The sequence below is a fragment of the Hyperolius riggenbachi genome, chromosome 5, assembly GCF_040937935.1.
Source record: "Hyperolius riggenbachi isolate aHypRig1 chromosome 5, aHypRig1.pri, whole genome shotgun sequence".
NCBI lineage: Eukaryota > Metazoa > Chordata > Amphibia > Anura > Hyperoliidae > Hyperolius > Hyperolius riggenbachi.
Genome location: NC_090650.1, coordinates 383560586 through 383576700, shown reverse-complemented (window position 1 = coordinate 383576700; position 16115 = coordinate 383560586). Strand labels below are relative to the sequence as shown.

The window sequence follows — 16115 nt, the reverse complement described above, 5'->3', positions numbered from 1 at the left end:
CTGACCCACACGGATATGAACCTTCTCATAGACATTCACTGGCCACGCGGTCGGGGGAGTTTTTAAAAACCGCAGGCGGACGAATAAAAAAACAAAACAAAAAACCGCCTGCAGTGTGAACACGCCCTGAAAGGAAATACATTTGGCAACATCCATATTTTTCTCACTTCAGTCGTCCTTTAACTTGTAGTTACATTGGGGCAACTAGTTTCCTTTGTTATATGGTTAATACTTTTTATTATTGTCTTAGCAGTGGATTAACAGCAGCCAGAAGTCTTTAGTTCCTTATATAATTTCACTAAATATGTCTGCGGCAGCAGTGACGTACTGGTGCAATAGGAACACAATGAATCAGAATAGATGACAGATCCCTCCTTGATGTAATTTTAAAGTGGCTTCTGTTACAGTGGCAAGGTTTCTGTCAGAAACTAATAGAATGAACGATTAGTCTGTCTTACAGCATATGGCTGCTACATATTCACTTTTGGGGAAGGGGGAAGTACATGTCTGGCTAGAATTTTGAGTTTCATAAACATGCTTTCGTCAGCTTCCACAATTACCCACACCACCATTTTTTTTTCAGGACAGCCGCTGTTCTGCATCTGTCCCAATCACAGCACTTTTGACCATTGCTTCACTGCAGGCATAAGCGCAACATCCTTTCCCAGAGTGCACGGCAGGTGTAAACGCAACATCCTTTCCCAGAGTGCACGGCAGGTGTAAACGCAATATCCTTTCCCAGAGTGCACGGCAGGCGTAAACGCAACATCCTTTCCCAGAGTGCATGGCAGGCATAAACACAACATCCTTTTCCAGAGTGCATGGCAGGCGTAAATACAACACAAGAATCTTTTAGCAATGCTTGTGCCATGCGTTGCAAAAGCATCTAAATTGCACACAGCGCAGGCACAGTACACTCCAGACAACATGGACTTGACTGACATCGGCGCTCACACAGAGTGCAGTAGAGGACAACATGGCGAGGTCGGCCTCTGCACCGGGAGCCAGCAGCTGTGAGCAGAGCTGCGGCGTGGCACATAGCAGCTGCCAGGGGCTAGAGGAAGAACTGGGGTAAAGTGTAATTTATATTATATATTTTTTTTTATCATGCCTGGACATTTCCTTTAAGCTGGCCATACACTGGTCCATTCGGCCAGATAGATCTCTAAGATTATCTGATCAGAGTGGAGTCTGACTGAATCCCTCCACACACTACACTCATCTGTGCAGAGTAATCAGCTCTCACCCATCCGCCACAAGTCTTCCATCCGCTGCCAGGCTCGGCTTCCTGCCTCTCCAGCGGCCTATGTCATGTGATAAACACTAGAGGCCAAAGCACTGCAGGCACCGTGGTATGTACCTGACGCTAGAGGCCTTTAGTGTTTGACCTTGATAATCTAGTCTAGTGTATAAATTCACACCCTGACATCAATCAGTGTACTCTTACATCCAGCACAGAAATCATTTGCTGCATTGATTTCTAGCAGAATCAAATGATGGATTCAGCCAAATACTGATGCAAAGTAGCTACTCCCTGCAGTAGCCATGTACTATACTCACTATTGGCAGCTCCTCAGAGATATACTTAGTGACATGACTTTGTATTCTGTAAAGTGCTGCAAAAGATTTCAGAGCTGTATAAATACATAATAAATAAAACTCACTTCTGCAACATTACAGTTTAAAAACGGTGCTTGCAAACTATCAGAAAAACAACAACGTGTTTAGCCTGACATCACTCTAAAAGGTGGCCATACATGATACAATAAAAACGGTCGTTTCCATTTATTCAATCTAAATGATCGAATGAAAGTTGAAATTTGTTTTTTTTTTTTCGATCAAGAAATTCGAACAATTATCCCGTTTTTTTCCGAGAAAAATCTGAACGGACATGCTGGAAAAATCTTTATATTCGATCTAACGGAATAATCAAACTAAATTATCTAATAAAAAAAAAAAAAAATGAAAAAAATTGTACTATGTATGGGCACCCATTAACGGTACAATTTTTCTCTAAATGCGATCTTTTGGTATGATTTTTACGATCAAAAAGTAATTATCGACTGTACACATTTACTGAACGATTTTTTCTTCAAATTAGATCACAAAAGCCAACTTTTGGATCAATTTTACCGTTTAGCAATTTTCCTTATCGATTGCCTTCATAAATGGGAAATTTCCTATATAACTCGATCATTAAAATCGCATCGAAAGATCGCATTTGGTGAACAAAATTGTACTGTTATTGGGCACCTTTAAAGTGTCAAAACCACAGACACAGTGATCTCTTTGCATCTAAAAACAAAAAATTGGCAGATATTCTGTGTACAGGCAAAGATAAATTGTTAAGTTATTCCCCCCCCCCCCCCCCCTCCCCATCAGCAGGCTGGTGCTTAGCTGATCTGGCATATTCACAGTATAAGTACAACACTGCCAATAAACTTCAGAAACACTGTAGACCAGGGGTCTCAAACTCAATTTACCTGGGGGCCGCAGGATGTGAAGCCAGAATGAGGCTGGGCCGCATAAGGAATTTCACAATCGCGACGCATCGCTGGCTCTGCCCGCCCCTCTTACTCTTCCTTCACAGAGAGGGGCGGGGAAAGGCGGCGATCCGTGCAGCCTTTGACGTCAGGAGGGGCAGAGCTGAAGCTGAAAGCTCTGCCCCTTCCAGGAAATGCCGGCGGATTGCCGGCGATTTGGGGGCTCTGCAGCCTTCATTTAGCAGCGGATTACTTGGGAGCACTGAAGCGAACTATAAGGAAGCTTTTGCCAGCGAGGGCCACAAAATATTGTATCGAGGGACGCAAATGGCCCGCGAGTTTGAGACCCCTGCTGTAGACTATATAAAAAAGGATGACGGTATACAGGCTAAAGTCACCACTGCATTTTGTTTTTGGGAGCCAAAAAAAAACAAAACCCTATCCTTTAGGCCTTGTTCACATCAGGCAGAGCTGTGGAGTCTGAGTTGGAGTCTGAGTAATTTTTGGCACCTGGAGTCAGAGTAGTTGATTTCATAAACTGAGGAGTCGGATGATTTTTGTACAAAATCCACAGCATTGTTAACGATTAGACTAAGGAGTCGGAGGCTGAGCCATTTTGTGTACCCGGAGTCGGAGTCGTGGTTTTATAAACCGAGGAGTCGGAAGATTTTTGTACCGACTCCACAGCCCTGACTTCAGGGACGTTTCTGTGCGCTTTTAACAGCACACTGCCTTGTGCGTTCAGCAAGGTATTGATTTTCCCATGTAACTAAATGTAGCTGGTTCACATCTATGCGCTGCGCTGAGAAGTGTTACAAAAACGTAGTGTTGCATGCATTTCTGTGGGTTGAGCTGTAAAGCGCACATCAATGCAAGTGAATGGGTGCACTTTTTTAGAGCATAGAAGCGCGTACAAGCGCATAGAAGCGCATGTGTTTTTTGCCCCAATTGGAAAAAAAATACATTTACATATAAAAGCAAAGCTTTATTGACAACTGCTAGTGCTACAATAAGAAAAACGTACTTTGAAGAAGCGCAGCGCAACGCACAGAAACACGCACAAGCGCATGCTTTTTTTACCGCGCGCTTTCACACATTTCTCAGCACAGCAGATGTGACCGAGGCCTTAGGCAGGGAACACGTGACTATTTTCGTATGCATTTTCTGCACACAAAAACTGAGAACTCACGTTATTAATGGGCTAGTTCCCACTTGGGGCTTGATTCACTAAACCGTGATAACCCATGTCATGGGCGCACTAGCGGTTTTGAAAATTACGCGAAAATTTGCGATTGCGTGTGAAAACGTGCGCAAAACCAATGGCGCGGCCGTGATAGGAGTCATCACAGTTTAGTGAATCAAGCCCTTAATGTGGTTTTCGCATGCAGAAAACAAAACTGACATTCTGCATCACGAGTAAGCTCATTTGTCAGTTTTTTTTATCAATTACCTTAGCTGCTGTGAAAAAACGTCCTGCACAGAAACACAGGAAACGCAGAAACCGTACGCAGAAAACTAAGTGTGTCCCCTGCTTCAATATAAATGCTCCCCATTTCTCTGACACAGGTGTGGGTGTCTGACCTCTGCAAGCCTCCCCCACCTGTTCCTACAACACATCATTACCACAAGGAAACCGTTGAAAATTTCAAAGATCAAAAATTCAACAGAACAACAAGTCAAATTGTCCTGTTCATAGTTCACATGCCATAAAGCTATATTACAGCAAGAGAAAAAAAAAAAAAACATGGTATACAAAATATCAGACACGGGTTTCAGCTCAAATAAGGAAATAGTTGAAAACAAAGTTTCAGAGCAGTTTCAGAGCTTGTTCATATACTACTTGAAGTTTTCTGGTCAGAGTTCACATGCAATAACACGCTAGGTTTCATTTCCTAGTAGAACACAGTTTCCAGAACCATTAGAGGCAGCTGAGTGGAGCACATTTGCCGGGCTGGCTTAGGTCACTTCTGACGAGTCACTTTAGGCCAGGGGAGTGCTATAATAACAGCGCAGGTGATTTGGGCGCAGCCGGCGCCACCATAGGCTGTAATAGGAATTACAGCTATAGCGGCGGAAAGCAAGTAACTCCTGTGCTGTCAGAAGACGGAGCTGAAGTTACTTTTTAAACACTGTAATTCGGCCTTCAGCAATAGCTGGCAGCCGAATTACATCATTTCCCACTATCCACATGGACCTAGAGGGGGAATAGTATTTAACACCGCCGGGAACTTGTGCAGTCGCAGGATAAGCCATATACCGGCTGTATCCTGCACCCAAGTCTCCCGGCGGCGAGATCACACAGATGCAGGCCAGGGGTGTCAACCTCAGTCACGCAAGGGTACAAAATCTAAACTAGTCTAAGTCACGAGCCAAATTGTTTAATAAGATTTAACATTTATTAAACAGTCTCAAACTAAGTGGCATAACTATAGTGAACATGGGGGGGGGGGGGGGGGGCAGCTCCTCCCTCTTCTGCAGAGTAGGGCAGTGGAGCTTTTTTTAACCACTTCAGGACCATAGACTTACACCTCCCTAGTGACTAGGCTATTTTTTACAATTCAAGGCTCTGCAGCTCTAACGCTGGGTAAACACGTTACGATTTTTCGTACGATAGATGCATCCGATTGATGAATTACTTCATGTCCGATATTACTCCCGATCGTTTAACTGCTTGATTTCTCATAGAAGTGAATGGAAAAAGAGCGGAAAAACGTATCGTGTGTATTAGGCATTACAGCTTGCTGCAGAGCCATACAACTTAGCACACATATGAATCTCCCACCCTCCCCCCTTTTCTGCCCACCAACAGAGCTTTCCATTGGTGGGATCTGATCGCTGCTGGGGTGTCTATTTTTTAGTTTTATTTGTGGTTTTATTTTTTTTTAACCACCTCCCTCCCCGACAGCCAATCCCAGCAATCAGCTCTCATAGGCATCAGCCTATGAAAGCAGATCTCTATCTGAGCCTCACCAGGGGACAGCCTAGTCACACTGCATAGATGACAGCCGAGCGAGTCTCCTGCATAGACTGGAGCCAACTGATGTAAGCGATGGGACCCGGTTCCTGAAGCTGCGGGCAGCAGGAGGACAGCAGCATGGGAGCGATCCGAGCCGATGGGGCTGGAGGAAGCCCCAGGTATGTATATATTTTGTTTTACTATGTTCAGTTCGGAGTCCCTTTAAGTCCTGAGAGGCAGGAGCAACCTAGATAACTCAAATACGCTGTGGGACCATCTAGCACGAAGAAGGTGGTTTTGGTGCAGGGCGCCGAAGCTAGGCGCCGCTATAGCACTAATGCTATATTGTGCAAGGGTCATTTGGAGTTCCAGCAATCCCCGTATTACATCTCCCTCTGAGCTGCTGCAACTTGGGAGGGGGAATAGTATTTACCACCATCAAGAAAACTGAGTAGCAGCAGGGTGAGCCATCATTTGGCTCACCCTTCACCCAGGTCACCTGCGACAGTATTACATGTACACATCTAGCAGATGGTCAGATACAAAGGGTGAGGAGGTGGTGTCTAGCTTCGAAATAGTCTGATGGTTGCCTTCTCAGATGTGGACCTTGAATCCTCTACGCCGGTGTTATTTGGTGGAAGAATACTGCATTTTTCCTGCATAAGGACTTATGTTATCTAGGTGCACCATGATAATATTACATATTGGACTTTACGTTCGTGTTGTTTGAAGCGCACCATCAATGTTAATCATTTGTTGAACCTTCTAGCTAAGTGGTGAATTCGGTCAGCGTAGTAGTAGAAATGCATGCCAGTACAGCAGGAGGAGATGGCAGCGCTTCCAAATGCAGACTGCACCTGAATTGACCAGCTGCATAGATGTGCAGAGCCCATACACAGGTAGATTACACAACTTTCATTCAAAACAGATGCAACAAATGGAGGATGTTAGCTTCCAATAAAGTTTACGTGCAGATTGTTTAGTACTAGACTCTTCCACCACATTGAGGGATCCTCACAGAAGAGACTAAAGGGGCCCATACACTCAGCTGATTTTCTGGCCGACAGATCGATCCCAATCGATCGATCGATCGTTTGCAAATCGGTTGGCCAATCGACCGATCGATGGATTTCCATCGAGCTGGCAGGATGGAAAATTTAGGTCGATCTGATGAGATTGCTTATCAGTTTGCATTGGCCTTAATGGAAATCTGATGGCAAAAAAATGCCATCAGATAGAATTCCAATAGATTTCAAACTGAAATCTACTGGAATTCTATCCTGGTAAAAAATGTTCTAAAAACGCATCAGATAGATCATCAGATGCATTTCTTATCTATCTGCTGCCAATCTGACGAGTGTATGGGCACCTTAAAGAGAATCTGTATTGTTAAAATCGCACAAAAGTAAACATACCAGTGCGTTAGGGGACATCTCCTATTACCCTCTGACACAATTTCGCCGCTCCTCGCAGCATTAAAAGTGGTTAAAAACAGTTTTAAAAAGTTTGTTTATAAACAAACAAAATGGCCACCAAAACAGGAAGTAGGTTGATGTACAGTATGTCCACACATAGAAAATACATCCACACACAAGCAGGCTGTATACAGCCTTCCTTTTGAATCTCAAGAGATCATTTGTGTGTTTCTTTCCCCCTGCAGCTATCTTCCACTGAAGTGTCAGGCTGTTTCTTCCTGCAGAGTGCAGACAGCTCTGCCTGTATGTAATTCCTCAGTATGTGAAAGCCCAGCCAGCTCAGAGGAGGATTTATCCAGCTTGTAAAAGATAAGAGAGAAGCTGCTCTAATCCTAAATAACACACAGGCAGTGTGCAGAGAGGGGCCTGGAAGGGGGAGTTCATAGCAGAACCACAACACTGAAGAACTTGGCAGCCTTCCAGACACAGGCTGACAAGTCTGACAAGAGAGAGATAAGTTGATTTATTACAGAGATGGTGATAGTAGAACGTGCTGCAGTAAGCCAGAACACATTAGAATAGCTTTTGGAACTTGTAGGATGATAAAAAACAGGATGCAATTTTTGTTACGGAGTCTCTTTAACAGTGTAAACCTGGGGCAGCTAGCCATAAAATGGTCTACACATTTTTTTTTTAAAGAGCAGCAAAGGAATTGGCTGTGCCCCAATTCAGGCTGCAGCTGAAATGAAACCAATGGAGGAGTGCAGCCTGCCCCCCCCCCCCTCCCCCAGACTTAAATACACGCCTTAAATTCAAAAGAGATGCAAACTATGCACTAAACCCTAAAACTAGATGAAATTAAATGTAAACAGATACACAAATGCAGCTAGCTATAAGTAGCCTTCTATTTTTGTAAAACAGGAGGGGATGGCAGCACTTACTTTGCATACCTCTGTCGGTAATCATTTCAGTTGCAGCCTGAGGGCTCTCTCACACCGGGGCAATGCAGTATTTTTACCGCACCCCACCATCATGCAATGAAAGTCTATGGAGACTTTCATATTGTGACGTTACATCGCGAAGTGACGGTTTCACCGCATCCGCGACGCAGGTGCAAAACTACGATACCGCACAGCTTCTGCGTCAACTTGTGGCGATATGCACCAGCCTGTCAGTCATGTTCGTCTACTGTAACGTGTGGATTTACAAAAAAATTACCGACCCGACACCACGGTGCGCAGAAGCATATTTAAACAATACGCTGCTGCATACCCGAAGCAAGAAGTGAAGCCAAGCGCGAGAATATGGCCCCAACGCACATGGAATACCATTTGTCTGAAACCATCACTCGATTGTTTCACGCTGTTGAGAGACCCCTGTGGATGCTGGTGTAAGAGTGTTTACTTTCACTTTGCTCTGGAGCCTTATCAGTCACTGCGCCAATGGCAGAGAGATGCCATTTCTGTCTACTACAGCCTTCTACACACGTTAGATGGTTCTCGGGCAGTCAAAGCCGCTACAGCTGATAATCAAGCATGTCCGGCAGCCCCGATGCATTCTTCATGCCAAATCCATTGTCTTTCTTCCTTACCTCTTTCTCTTGGTTTCATTGTGCACCACACTCTGTCCCTCTGCCTCCTCCAGAGCAACAAAACACCTCACTAGACTGCAAGCTAGCAATGGGTCTGTACAGAAATCAGCCCTGAACTGTCACCCAAGGGATGGAGTCCATCCATTTCCATAAAAATGCCAGGCACCCACTAGCAGCACTTTTCTAAGCCATTTCTAATCACTTGTGATTTAAAAAAAAAAAACCTCGTGTGAAGGCCCGTTTCCACTTGTGCGGTGCAAATTAGTCGCGGAAAACGCAAAACGAATTTGCATGCGTATGCGAATTTTACCATGAATTTGCGGGCGTTTTCGCATGTTAGTAAGTATGCGAATTTAACCAGGTCAGTGCTTGTGTGCTTTTACATTGATTTTACGCGAAAACGCCCGCGAATTTGCAGTAAAATTCGCATACGAAAACGCATGCGAATTTCCTATTAAATACATTGTATGCGAATCGCATAGCGATATGATATTCGAATTCTGCGGGGTCTACCGTGCAGATTTTTTCTGCACAGAAAAACGCTCAGAAATCCTGACACGTGGAGACAGGCCCATCCACTTGTATTGTCTATGCGAATCTGCATGCAGGAAACGCATGCAGATTCGCTCTAGTGGAAACAGGCCCTGAGGGTTGTGATTTTTTAAAATGTGTTGTTTAAAGTGTACCCGACCTGGTGCGGCAGGGAGCGGATGGGATACAGAGGCATGCCCTGCCTCATGAGGTGACTCTGTGCCTCCTCCCCCCCAAAATTATGAACAATGATTGTCGCTAATCGAGGGGAGAGGAGGAGAAGGGTTCCCTGCTTAAACCGCCCACTGGGAGCGTTCTTGTAGGCTTTCCCCAGCTGCCACTGGGCTCTCTCCCTGACTGCATCACCTGCCTCCCTGCATGCTGAGAGAGCAGCTCGCTCTCCTTCCAGCGTCGTGACCCCAGAGGTCATGAAAATGAAGAAATGCAGGTCACAGGAGGGGTGCCCAGCCCCCCAGATCAAGTAGCATAGTTTTTTTTATTGATATGTCCCCACCTTGGGTTCTCTTTAAAAAAAAAAAAACGAGAAAAAAAAAACCTAGCTTTACAAATTACAATGGCTTAGAAAAGCGCTGCCAGTGGGTCCCAAGGCCTAACTGTATGTGCATTTAGGACATTTTTAAAGCGCTAGTGCTATGTTATCCTAATGCAGTGTTCTCACTGCCACGATTGGCGCAGATTGTGGGCGTTTTGCGATTAGTGCCGATCGCAAACGTGCTACTTGCAGCATTCTCTGTGCGATTCTGGAGCGATTGCGGTAGAGAGCTTATACAAGCGCTGACCGCAATCGTTTTGGAATTGCGGACGTGTCCAGTGATTTTACCGCTCTAATCGCAAAGCGCTCCCATTTTGCCTTTTTCGATGTGAACAAGGCCTTAGCAGGAATGGTCAATGTGATGCAAATTATTACGAGTTGATGCAGAATTAGGCTAATGTAAGCAGCCTGAAATTTGGACCAGACAAATAAAGCAGAGTTGGAATTATATTGGTCAATTTTCAAGCTGCATACAGTCACATGGAAAATCTGTATAATTCTGCATCATCCCTAATTAAGAGAATACAAGAAGACTAAAGCAAAGAGCACAGAGCAGAAAAGAACAAAGCTTTTATGTACACACTTTACTTTTCCTCACTCAACAGTTTTCAGAATACATTGGATATGGATGGACATACCCAATGCAATTACAGCTCCCAGCACTGATGGGGGGTCTGGGATAACATTGCCTTGGGATAAAGGCAGGCAGGATACCTACAGGAGTAAGAGAGAGAGTAGGGAAACAGGTTTTTATTGTGTATACTATGCCAGACTATGCTGTAAATTCTCTAATTTGCAAGGTAGGCCCTCCAAGGACCAGGCTAATTTTCCAGCCCATCCCAGGGATACTCCAGCGGACTAATATTCAAGGAATTTGGAGGCCAAAGACACCTGTTCGATTCTCCAAACCAGGCTACCTTCTACCTTCCCACATGAGTGGCCAAGCTATGTGAGATAACATTGTTCTCCCCCACTTATCCCCGCCCCCTGCACCCCTCCCTTAAGCGAGCAATGCATCTGCACAGCCTCGGCCCTGCAATGTTGTCCAAGGAATTGGATGACATGTATTGAGAGTGTGTACAGGGTGGCATTGCAGGAAGTCACGCGTAAAGCAGAGGAAGGAAGGTAATGGCTTCCCGGCTCGCTGATTACTTTTGCCGATTACTATAGCGTACATAGCTGGAGGGGGAGCAGGGACCCGAGGGAGGGGAGACCCAGGTGACACCATCTCCCCGCCGCTGTGCCCACTGCCCTCCTTCCTGGCTGCTACCCCCTCAGGCTACCTGGGTACAGCGTGACGTGGAGAAGCAAGCAGTAGGCAATGCGGATCTCCCTCCGTCTTTTGTGAACTTGTGTGTGTGTGTAGAGGGAGATCAGTTTTTGTATTGCCTTTTCATTACCCCTCCGTGTATCCGGGCTCTGTGAAGTCCCGACAAATCCGGACTCTCTCCGTTCAGTTTTTCAAAACTGATCCCCTGGATCAGTTTTTTGTAAAAGTGTGTGAAGACGGCTGCTATTTTAGACATTGGTATCCATGGCCCGTTTTTGATCCAGGCCAAAAAGCGGAGCCACGGATACGTTTTTAAAACAAGTGTGAACCAGCCCTACTACTATATACAATATCAACATGGTAGATTCCCAGAGCACTGGTGCCCCCTCCCACATTGTAAAACGCTATGTAATCATAGTAGGATAGCCTGCTCAGCACTGGTGACTCATCAGCTCAACATAGTGTCATGCTATATGGTAATGCAGAAGATCCCAGTCCTGATGACCTATCCATTTACATTCTATATCATAGTAGACTATGCCAGTCCCAACCATCCATTGCTACATAGTTCTATAGAATTCAACCTGACACTGGTTACCAAGCTCTTCCTCATTCTATTGTACTGGAATCTCCCTACACTGGTACTCATCTCATCCACCAGACAGTTGCTAGATCCACAGGTGATTTCCAACAATGCAAATTTTTACATTGCAATGGACAGGCTATGACAATCAATTAGCAAATTCATGATCATCGGGCATAGACAGGCCAGAGGGTGGGAATAGCAGATAAATGAAGATAAAAATATGTAAGAAGGTCAATTTTGTTAGAATGGTTTCTAGAAGTATACTGCGTTGAGAATTTTGCATGCAAGGAGAAGACGGACAGCCTTCTGCAACGATTTGGACACCAATCACAAAAATCAACAATAAATTAGGTGCTATGGAAAAATGCAAATTGTTTTCTGTAAAGAAAAACAAAAGTTTGCTTTCTTAACCAGCTGAGCGGTCTGGACGAGCTCAGCTCGTCCAACACCGCCAGCGGCTGCCGCTCAGGCCCTGCTGGGCCGATTTTAATGAAATAAAAAGCAGCACACGCAGCCGGCACTTTGCCAGCCGCGTGTGCTGCCTGATCGCCGCCGCGAGCAGCGGCGAAAGAGGGTCCCCCCAGCCGCCTGAGCCCAGCGTAGCCGGAACAAAAAGTTCCGGCCAGCGCTAAGGGCTGGATCGGAGGCGGCTGACGTCAGGACGTCGGCTGACGTCGATGACGTCACTCCGCTCGTCGCTATGGCGACGATATAAGCAAAACAAGGAAGGCCGCTCATTGCGGCCTTCCTTGTTTATTCTGGGCGCCGGAGGCGATCGGAAGATCGCCTCCGGAGCGCCCTCTAGTGGGCTTTCATGCAGCCAACTTTCAGTTGGCTGCATGAAATAGTTTTTTTTTTATTTAAAAAAAACCCTCCCGCAGCCACCCTGGCGATTTAATCAGAACGCCAGGGTGGTTAAAACAGAAAGAATTTGCGATAATTCAGGTTGGAGTGAGCTTGAGATGTCTCCCAGTGCATCACTGCTGAATATATGCAAATTAACCATTGTACCCTTAGAAGCTAAACACACCTCCAGAACCACTGGAATGCAATGATGTGTCATCTTGTTAATTTGTACAGAGCCATAATAATCCAACATGCATACAGACTGTTTCGGATTGTTTGATCCTCATCAGTGCATGTTTTCTGTAAACAAACACACCTGGTGTATGTTAACGGCATGAGAAAATATGATTGCGTCTGCCACACATGCAAGCGTGAGACCTGTCTAATACTACAGAAGTGCTGCAATACTACACCCTCACTACCCAAGCACAGGTGACCCAACACCTTCACATTCTTAAAGGGAACCAGAGAGGATGAAGAAACGCTTCTATACATACCTGGGGCTTCCTCCAGCCTTATACGCCTGGATCGCTCCCACGCCGCCATCCTCTGCTGCCTGGATCCACCGCCACCGGGTCCCGTCATTGCCGCGAGTCGGCCAGTTGGCCGGCGGACGCGGCCAATTCTCTGCATCACAGGGCGCTCCCTCCATACAGGTACGCTTGCAGCTGCTTCCTGCGCAGCCGCATGCGTACGGGTATGGAGGGAGCCCCTGTGATGCGGACAATTGGCCGTGTCCGCCGGAAGTGACGGGCCCGGTACCGGCGGTTCCAGGAAGCGGAGGATGGCGGCGTGGGAGCAATCCAGGCTTATGGGGCTGGAAGAAGCCCCAGGTATGTATAAAAGCTTTTTTTGTATTTTACGGAAGCATTCCTCTCTGGTTCCCTTTAACCTCCTTAGCGGTAACCCCGTGTGCGACACGGGGTAAGCCGCCGGAGGGTGCCGCTCAGGCCCTGCTGGGCCGATTTAAATAATTTTTTTTTTGCTGGACGCAGCTAGCACTTTGCTAGCTGCGCCAGCACCCCGATCGCCGCCGCGCGCCCGATCGCCGCTATCCGGTGCGGCGCGCGGCCCCCCCCCAGACCCCGTGCGCTGCCTGGCCAATCAGTGCCAGGCAGCGCCGAGGGTTGGATCCGGAGTCCCAATGACTACCCGACGTCGCTGACGTCATCCCGCCCCGTCGCCATGGCGACGGGGGAAGCCCTCCAGGAAATCCCGTTCAAAGAACGGGATTTCCTGATCGAAGCGGGTGGGGGGATGCCGCTGAGCAGCAGCTATCATGTAGCGAGCCCTGGGCTCGCTACATGATTTAAAAAAAAAAAAAAAAACTGCTGCGCTGCCCCCTGGCGGTATTTTTCATACCGCCAAGGGGGATAAAGGAATCATCAGGCATAATTATAGCAAATCTGATTTACTTACCTGGGGCTTTCACCAGCCCCTCGCAGCTGTCTGTCCCACACTGACAGCTCCATTCGCAGCCACCGGCCGGGGTCCCCGCATGGTGCAGAGGACAACCTCGAGGGTGGCCTTTACTGCACCTGCATGGAGCGCCACTGTCAATAAAACCAACGGCGTACTGCGCAGGCCCACTGAACAGATCCGACAAGAGCTTGTCAGATATGGTTTTGTGGCCATGTACTACACCTGCGCGATTAGAGCCGCACCTGTACAGTAAGCCAAAGCCATTCACCCATGACTAGCACCATGCTATCATGCAGACACCCTCGCACAGGATGGCCATGCACGAAGAGAAACATGATCGCAAACTAAAAGAGGGTCCCACCCAGCAGCAGTGGGGTCAAGCAAGATCCAGGGGCTCCCCACTTTATAGGCAATAGGTAAGTATCTAACAAAGCCATCACATCCTATATAATAAATCCTAACTGTCCCTGCATCCTCCTCCTGTCCTTGTGTCCGGGTTTTTTGGCTAATGCACATGTGTAGCCGGTGGGACAGGAGCAGGACGGGGCCAGGGCGGCCGTGTGAGCGCAGTGGATAGGTGCACACATGCGCACTGACATGCAGCGGTGTGAACAGCCATAGAGCCCATTTCTAAACGGGCTTAGGTCAACTAGTTCTGGAATAATACTATATAATATGGGCGCCACAAGCAAAAGCAACCCCTCCACAAACTAGAACTTAGCTATTGCTGCATGTTATATAACCAGGACTAGAAACCTACCTCATGCATACTATTCATATCATATTGACTGCCCCACTAGATCACCCCTACATTCTATATGTATTCTGGAACTCCCCCCACGTTCTATTCTGTACTATACAGAAGCACTTGGCGACACTCAGAAGTTGAGCACAACATGGCGGCGGGCATGCCAATGGGGGCACAAAGTTTAGTCTCCGCTGGGTTCGGCGCCCGGGACTCCGGCGCAGAGTGAGGCGTACGCAGGGCGGCTCTCCCCCCCATCACTAGAACTTACCAGAAGTGCAGAACCGCCCCGGGTGTCGCCCCGTCCGCAGCTGCCACCATCAACAATAATATCCCGGACTCGTCAGCTCGCAGCGCAGCGGCCGCCACGGCTCTCCCCGCCGATCTCCAGCGCCCAGTCCCGCCGCCTATGCAGCCGAGAGATAATAAACAGAGCAGGCGAGGGACTCCGGGGAGCGGCCACTCCCCTCGTCACATGCCACCAGGCCCCGCCCTCCCCGGGGCACCCCGCGCACATGCCAGGAAATAGGCTGTCATTCCACAGGCAGCTCTGCCCAGCCAGGATGCGGTACTGCGCATGCGCGGCTCCGAGCTGTGCGCTGGTAGTGCTGCTGTGCTGAAGATTCACCGGGCGGGGAGGCGGGAGAGTAGAGTGAGGAGAAGTTCTGAGGAATGTGTCTTCTACACCGGATGGGGTTATGAGGGTTTGAAAATGGAACTTCCTTGATTCCTGCATTGCTGTACACAAGCATAGGAACTTCCCTGCACAGATTTGGATTGACGTTTGTTTTGAATAATCATAGCTTCCAACTGTTCTTATTCCGAAGGGACAGGCCCTCTGAGCTCAATCCCGCCCTTCCTATTCCTTATTAGGTTTGATGTGCTGTGCTGATCTGTTTATGTTAGTATTGCATATTTCTAGACTACTGCGTGTATGGGTGGCGTGTCTTTGATTTAGGAAAGATAAATCAAAGTATACAAAAAAAAAGTTTAACTTACCTGGGGCTTTTACTAGACCAGTCCTGCACCTGCGCTGTCCTCAAACAATCCTCCGGTCTCCCGCCGTGGCTTAGTTTCGCTTTCCGCCAACTTGATAGTCGATGGCCACTGCCAGTGCGGGTCTGACGAGGCATCGCCAGGAGCGTCCGGCACAGTACTTAGAAATCTTTTCCGGCGCAGTACTGAGAAATCTTGTACTGTGTAGGACGCAAGAATGTGCACAGGAAAGGCCGCGTAGGTGCAGTGGCCATTGACTGGCCAGAGTGGAAACCAAAACTAAGCCGTGGTGGAGGACTGGAGGATCGTTCAAGGACGGTGCGGGAACAGGATGTCTGGAGGGGGCTGGTAGAAGCCCCAGGTAAGTGAAACTTTTTTTTTTTACTTTGATTTAGGTACACTTTAAAAATAATGTGAGACCTACAGTGGAGGAAATAATTATTTGACCCCTCACTGATTGTGTAAGTTTGTCTAATGACAAAGAAATGAAAAGTCTCAGAACAGTATCATTTCAATGGTAGGTTTATTTTAACAGTGGCAGATAGCACATCAAAAGGAAAATCGAAAAAATAACCTTAAATAAAAGATAGCAACTGATTTGCATTTCATTGAGTGAAATAAGTTTTTGAACCCCTACCAACCATTAAGAGTTCTGGCTCCCACAGAGTGGTTAGACACTTCTACTCAATTAGTCACCCTCATTAAGGACACCTGTCTTAAC

At 47.1% G+C, this 16115-nt stretch overlaps 1 protein-coding gene across 1 annotated transcript in view; it reads right to left on the bottom strand.

Moving 5' to 3' along the window:
- Positions 1 to 14899, bottom strand: part of PLEKHF2 (pleckstrin homology and FYVE domain containing 2) — a 38090-nt gene extending 23191 nt beyond the window's left edge. Inside the window, exon 1 of the mRNA XM_068237689.1 lies at positions 14670 to 14899. The gene's annotated coding sequence lies outside the window, so the exon portion shown is untranslated. The remainder of the gene's footprint in view (positions 1 to 14669) is intronic.
- Between the last annotated feature and the right edge of the window lie 1216 nt (positions 14900 to 16115).